Source organism: Rhipicephalus sanguineus, chromosome 1 (assembly GCF_013339695.2).
Source record: "Rhipicephalus sanguineus isolate Rsan-2018 chromosome 1, BIME_Rsan_1.4, whole genome shotgun sequence".
NCBI classification, from domain to species: domain Eukaryota; kingdom Metazoa; phylum Arthropoda; class Arachnida; order Ixodida; family Ixodidae; genus Rhipicephalus; species Rhipicephalus sanguineus.
Window position 1 is genome coordinate 179,028,603 of NC_051176.1, and position 6,898 is coordinate 179,035,500.

The 6,898-nt window shown below is 42.2% G+C and overlaps 1 long non-coding RNA gene across 1 annotated transcript; it reads right to left on the bottom strand.

Annotated features, from left to right (window-relative positions):
- Positions 1-1,122: 1,122 nt before the first annotated feature.
- LOC125757009 (uncharacterized) lies at positions 1,123-3,053 on the bottom strand. The gene is made up of 3 exons (XR_007414996.1): positions 3,030-3,053; positions 2,319-2,436; positions 1,123-2,224 (listed from the first exon to the last, which is right to left on the bottom strand). It is a non-coding gene; the product is annotated as an uncharacterized LOC125757009 (long non-coding RNA).
- Positions 3,054-6,898: the final 3,845 nt, after the last annotated feature.

Consider the following 6,898-nt stretch of genomic DNA (forward strand, 5'->3'; position numbering starts at 1 on the left):
GTGACCCTTGCACAGTACTTGCGTACAGTGCTGCCCGTCCTCTTTCTCACTTACACATGCGCGTTTGACGATTTGAGCGGTAATAAACAAACAGCATCAAAGCTCGCAAAAGATGCAGTGCCAGTAAGATTAGCCTCAGCCCGACGTACTATTTTGACAACACATTGGCGAGACCCACTCGGCGCTGAAAAAAAAAAAAAAGTGAAACCACACTGTTGTGCTAGCTATTCCTGTACATAACGTGTTCTCGTTATTGTGCTCAATATCCTTGTGTTCGTGCCTGCGCGCCGATCTTTTTACGATGAATTCCGACCATTTAGCTCAACTTTCAGTTCAGCTAAGCTCGTGTGTTCTGGGAAAACACCATTTACGGTATCACGTTGAAAAGGAAACTTGGTTCATGTTTCAAAAGAGGTTGCAGTGACAAACACTTCAGTTGAGTAACTGTTGGCGAATAAGGAAAGCCTTAGCCTGAATCCAACATTTCAGCAAGTGAACATTCCTGTAAAGGTTGTCATGGAAGACAAGTTTCGAGAAGCGAGCTACCCTTGCTCGCCCACTGTTTATCAACTGACGTATGTGATAGCGGATGCCTGCGCGTGTTCCTGAAAGCACTCATTTATAAATAAAAAAGAATGATGTACCAGTGGACAGCACCGACAATAGACTGCACATGATGTGTGCGCGCACAATAGAGACATTTGGAACAGTAGTATACTAGACAGCTAGGAAGTGCTGGAAGTAATAGTAGCAATGTTGGAAAAATGGGCAGTGAGTAATCATTTCTGTCAAATGTGTATAATTAGCTTCATTGTTTAATTGCTATGTTTCGCACTGAAAAATAAATTAGTCCATTTTTTCTGGTGCCAATGGTGCATAGTCGTGAAAGACACTGCTTAAACGATGGACGATTGCAGAAGCTGAATTTACATTTTCATTCTTCACTACCTCCTAACTGTCTGCCTCACTCTTAACATGGGTGTCACACAAAACTAATAAGGCGGCAATAGGGGCTAGATGGCATGTCTTCATGCTTGTGATGCGCTGCAGGTAGACACGGACCAGAAAAAACGAGAACAACACAGGGTGATGCGCAACACCTTGTGCCTTTCTCGTTTTTTCTGGTCCGTGTCTACCTGCAGCGCATCACAAGCATGAACACAAAACTAGCCTTTTTTGGATATATAGCTCACGCCAATATCAAAGAAATAGCAGTTATTACACATTCAAATCTTCAACATGCACAAACACTGGCCAACTCTATTGAACTCTGATTGTATCTATTGAGTGCACTCATTTATTTTTCTGTTAAAAATAAACATACTTTTAAAAACTCCGTGTCATGTGTCAGGTCTGTTATCTAGAACAAATATTATTTGCTACTTGTCTGTGGTTCCACTTCACATACAAAACAAATTGCTTGCACAAATGCAACGGTGCTGTACCCTCTTTTCTGGATGCGTCTGTTTACATATCATCCCATTAATGTATTGGCGAAGTTCATTGAATAAAACTAAAGACTAAATTTTCAAATGCTTTACAAATTCAGCAGCCTGTTTCATAGAACACTGCCCAAAATGTCCTTATGCACATGCTTCTATTCTCCTACTCCCATCATCAAACGTTATTTATTCCAGAGTAGCGACCCGGAAACTATTCTCCAGGTGACCACTACACGAAATGCCTTGTTTAATGAAGGCACGAGTGTTTGCACACAGTTTTCTATTTTAGAACCTTCACAATGTCCCTCCCTACAAGCAATCGGTGCACGTACATAACTCTTTGTTTCAGCACTACTGTAGCTTTCCCTGCCATTGCTTTCCAACAGCCTCCACAATTGCAGCAAACTATATTCACTGGGAAGAACAAGTGCTGCTAAATGTACACTACTACTGGCCCACTTGCTACCAAGTTACATGTGATACTCTATGCAAAGTTTCACACGTAGATTAAAGTACAGTATGTGCACCCCATCACATGCACTATCCAAGAAATTTGAAGCCAGCACATTTCCTCTAAACTGAGTAATTCATGAAGCAAGAAGCAATAATTTGTGGACCCAATTTCGTACTGCTTCAACATGCCGTACACTATCACTGCTTTTCAGTATAAGGCTTGCATTTGTCCGCCTGGTAAACTTTGGTGGTGGATAGGCGACTCTTGAGCTTCTTACGACTTGGTGTGGGTAGCTTGGAAACCAATGATCTCTCTTTTGTCCAGTTTCCTGAGAAGAAAAAAATTGAGTCATGAGAAAAAGCAAGAAAGAAATGATGAAAGAAAAAAAATTGGTTCAATAAGTAAAGTGTCCGCAACCATACCTTGTGAGGATTTGGGACGACGAATTTACTTTCTGTAGTGGAACATCCTCTGCTGACTTGAGGTAGGTTCAGAGATAAAGCATCCGAGCGGGTGCTGATATGAGCAGTTTCTTGGAGGCTGTGGTTGGGTTGGAAGAGGAAAAAATAATGATTACTGTGGTAGAAGCGTGAGTGGACTTGTGATTCATGTCTGAGAAGAATGTATATGAGAGCACTGCATGAGAAAAATAGTGTGCACATAACATTGCTTTGTTGTGAATTTGTTGTAGTGGTGACCTTCAGTGGACCGTGTCTGACCAAGCCTCAATTAGAGGATACTAAGTTAGTTAATTTCCCAACTCTATAAACTACATGGTATGTGCAAATGTAATATGTATGATTGTAAACTTACGAAAATGTATAAATGCATATACATACTATAAGTTCACTTGGCTCTACCATGCATTGGACTTATGAGCATTTATCTCAGAAGACTAATTTGTGCAGAAATAGGTAAAACTTATGCTGTGATCTGTGTTACAAAGTTTAGCAGTAAAGATATTTTTTGCAAAAGTGAGAACGAAGTAAATAATCTTAGAAAATGTCATTGTAATCCACAAGCGGTGCATCCGATCAGCTGGACGAGTCGTAAAACCTTTTGAAATGACAAAAACCGTAGCGCATACAAAAAAAAAGCTATGTTCAAATGCAAAGCAGTGCATTTTCACTCACCGGTGCGCACACCCACATGGTGCATGGTTATTGCGTTTTCGTAGGTAGTCTCCAAGCTCCTTGCTGGCATTGAATTTTCACGCTGGCAGCCGGTGAAGCGCCGCAGCTGACGTGATTCACAGGCTTTAGACACGTTCGCTTTGTGGCAGCAGCATGTAAAATTTGGCGCACAAACTCGCATTGCTATATCAAAACTGATTTAAAACGGAGCTGCGTAACGCCGATCAAAGAAAACGACCGCGGTACAATTTGAATGAAATAACCGACCGAAGCGCAATCGATGCCAATGGGCTGCTGCTTTTCGAGCGTCAATGTAATCTCAATACTTGTCCTCAAACAATCAAGCTCTTGTATTAACTCTAGAAGTAATACAAAAACTGGTCCCTACTAGCTGTATGCAAAATGACACGGTAACTAAGATTTTAACAATCTTCTGATACATTCTGAAATAAAATTTTTGGCTGCGTTGAGCGCCCCTAACACGGAAAATGCGAACTAACTTATCCGACCGCTAAAAGAGGAGTTAGTAGCTTCACTCTCCGCGCATATCGATGGAACTCGCCGCGGTTGATTTTTTCGCCCTCTGCGGCGATCACTGGAACTTGAGACTTTCCGGGGCCTAGCTCGGCCACGTCATGCGCACGTGACCATGCATGCGCATGACGTGTTCATGCGTATCTGTCAAGTGAAGAGGGCAGGAAAGGGATTTGGCTTGCTAAGGCTACACAGGGCGATTGGCAAGGGTTTGAAACTCGCCTCCTCGCATCGTGGTTTCGCGCCGCTACAAATTATTGTTTTTCTCAGCTCGTAATGAACCGATTTGAAAAATTCTTGCGGCATACTGCTCTTCATTCGGCGCACAACAACTTCCAGCGTCTAACTAAAACTTGGTATGTGGCCTGGTGAGGGGCCCTTTAAAGAGAGTCGTATACGTGGCAAGTAAGAACTCTCCGAAAAGAGTCACACATACTATTTTTTTTCTTAGAGTGTAGGGTTAGCGAGAGTGTGTTGCAGTGGCGCGCGAGAGGTGAAGGGTGGTCTCTCAGAGACCATAGTTAATGAGTATTCTTGTTATTTTTATTGTCTATAGCAGGCGCCACAGGAAGGATAAGGACAGAAGGCGGAAGAAAACGAGGGTTGGCCGCTATGAGCCGGCGATGATTTTTGTTATTTTTTGTTTTACACAGGTATCAGTGACATGAACTGCGATGTAACGCACGCAAAATATCCCATAAGAGCAGCGCATATTGCTAGAGTGGCAAACTCATTCTAGACTAAATATGCAGCGTGAAAAAGCCAGGATCCGAGTGTGCAAAATAGCTTGGCATTTTCCGCCATTGAGGGTCGCGGACGACGTACGGATCTCACGAATCAGCGGCGCGTATTCACGTGATGCGCCGTCCGTTGCGGGAAAGGCTGTCCGTCGTGTGGATGCACTTGTAGCAGAGCGGAGTTGTACGTAATGAGCCGAATACCGACCCGCCTATGCTTTGCTCCCGATTGCGGACAACGTTTTCTTTTGCGACGCTACTTGAACCGTTGAACAAGAAGACACAAAAACTTCAAAGAGTTTATTCCATTAACTGCATTCTTTGCGCCATTGTCTTTACCTACGGTATCTACGACTGCCAGGAAACGCTGCTACGCATAATGATTAGACCGCCTTGCATTTAGTTCGTGTGGTTATCTTGAAAAGATAACCGCGACCACAAGTATTTTCATATTCGGATGGTCATTTCAAAGATATTTGGCAACGGTGCAAAGTTCACGTAAAAAACTTGGAAGACGCTTGAGCTTCGCCTTCAAGAGTAGAACGCGATAGCTTAATCGGGCTCCGTTCCCATCGCCTTCTCAGTCGCTAGCCGGACTCCGCTTCTCGGCGGATGTCCCAACCGTGCCGCAAGAAATGGAAAGGTCCGTGCGAGTAACATTGGCCGTTTTGAACTGTCCTAGAAAGTCTACTAAAGTACAGTTGCGAAGTGCCGTTGCGAAGTGTACAGTTGCGAAGTGCTACGCTGTAATTATTTCTTTTGCGAATTGGCGAAGTACCCACTACGTGTCTGTAAGGGAACATGCGCACCTGCTGATGATGAAGATTAATTATGCCTGAGCCCTTTTTATTGGGGGGGGGGGGGGCCTTTAGACTACCCACTCGTTGCGCAATTCACGTGCTGACGCCTGGTGCGATCCTATGCTTCTGCCACGCAATATTGCATGCGTTAAGGAGACTCCTCGCACTACCTGACAATCGTATAGGATATTTTTCTGAAACAGTTTTTCAAGCACTGGCGTGGCTCCGCTTGCCACGCAGAAGGCCGGGGTCGGCACGCAGAAGTTGACCAAGAGCCGGAGTTGCGCTCGTAAAATACCATAAGCGGTGGCAGCGTCAGCAGCAGGTTGTCTTCGTTGAGAACGCAGGGTGCCATTTACCACGCTGGCCACTGTCGGTGGCTGCGGGCGTGAATAGGTCATGAATTGGAACAGTGGCGGCGGAACGGCCTGTCGTATATATACCAGGCCGACGGCTTTCGTTCTTGCTTGCTCCTCATTCCATAGCACTTACCCACTAAGCAGGGCTAGCCACGAAGCCAGCTGTTAAAGCAAAGCAGAGGAAACTTAAGCGAGAAAACAAGACTAAGGCATCGTAGAAATTCTTCAAATAATTTTGAATTTGACCTAGTTTGGAGAGTCTGAATTCGAAAAAAAGTAAAACGCATTAACTCTGTATAGACGTAAAAATTCGCGGTATGAAAGTTATTTTGGGTACATACGATCGTAAATTTGGTGAAACATTCAGTAATTGATTCAAAACTATTGTCATGGTAACCTCTTTGTATCACACGTGCATTCGCCAATGGCTATGCAGTCGTTCATGTGAATTTAATACAGGAGCCGTGAAGGAGATAATATTTCGATAATTTATAGCAATACCAAAATCTCAGAATGAAGTTCGCAATACTTCTTGTTCATTATGAAGTTTGTAAGTCGACGACAGATTAGTAACAAGTAGCCACTGTTTTGATGTTCCTCACAGATATTATTTACTATGATTTTGTATATGTGGATATTACATAGTCATTTCTGTAACGGTTGAACAACCTTGAAACTAAAGTAACTGAAAGGAAAATTATGACATGAAACTTTGAAACTTTATTCATTCCAACATTCCATAATTTGGGATGCTGAGGGCCGGGGTCAGAAAGCCTCTTCACGGGCTTGACTAGGGCCACGACCCCATACAAAATGGCAGGGATAGGCACGCGTACAGGTCAATAAAACAATGTACAGAGTGAAAAAATAACATATCTAGTTCAAATTTCATCGAACATGAACAGAAATAGCTCAGTGACATTCTTTTTAGGCGAAAATACGCAAACAGCCACTACATTTAGAATTTGCCAAAACCTGAGTGACATCGTTGGTAATCATATAACAGAAATCAGACAACACAATGACGTTAATTTATAACTCTAACCAGACTGCATATATATATATATATATATATATATATATATATATATATATATATATATATATATATATATATATATATATATATATATACATACATATATATATATATACATATATATATACACATGCACATACATACACATACCAAAAGCAATGCATGTGAAACCGAGAGATATAAAGTGGCAAGAAAATGTGTCAACTTTAATTCGATAATCACATAAAATGCAGGGAAACCATACAAACGAAAAAACACACAATATTAAACGATATGTAAGCCAAAAAATATTTTAGCAATATTTTCATATTGTCATTTGATTTAGGTAAAACGGCAAGAGAAAGCGCAGCATTTCTTTGCCGTATTTAGTGCGCGTGCGTGGAAGAAACCACGTGTGAAC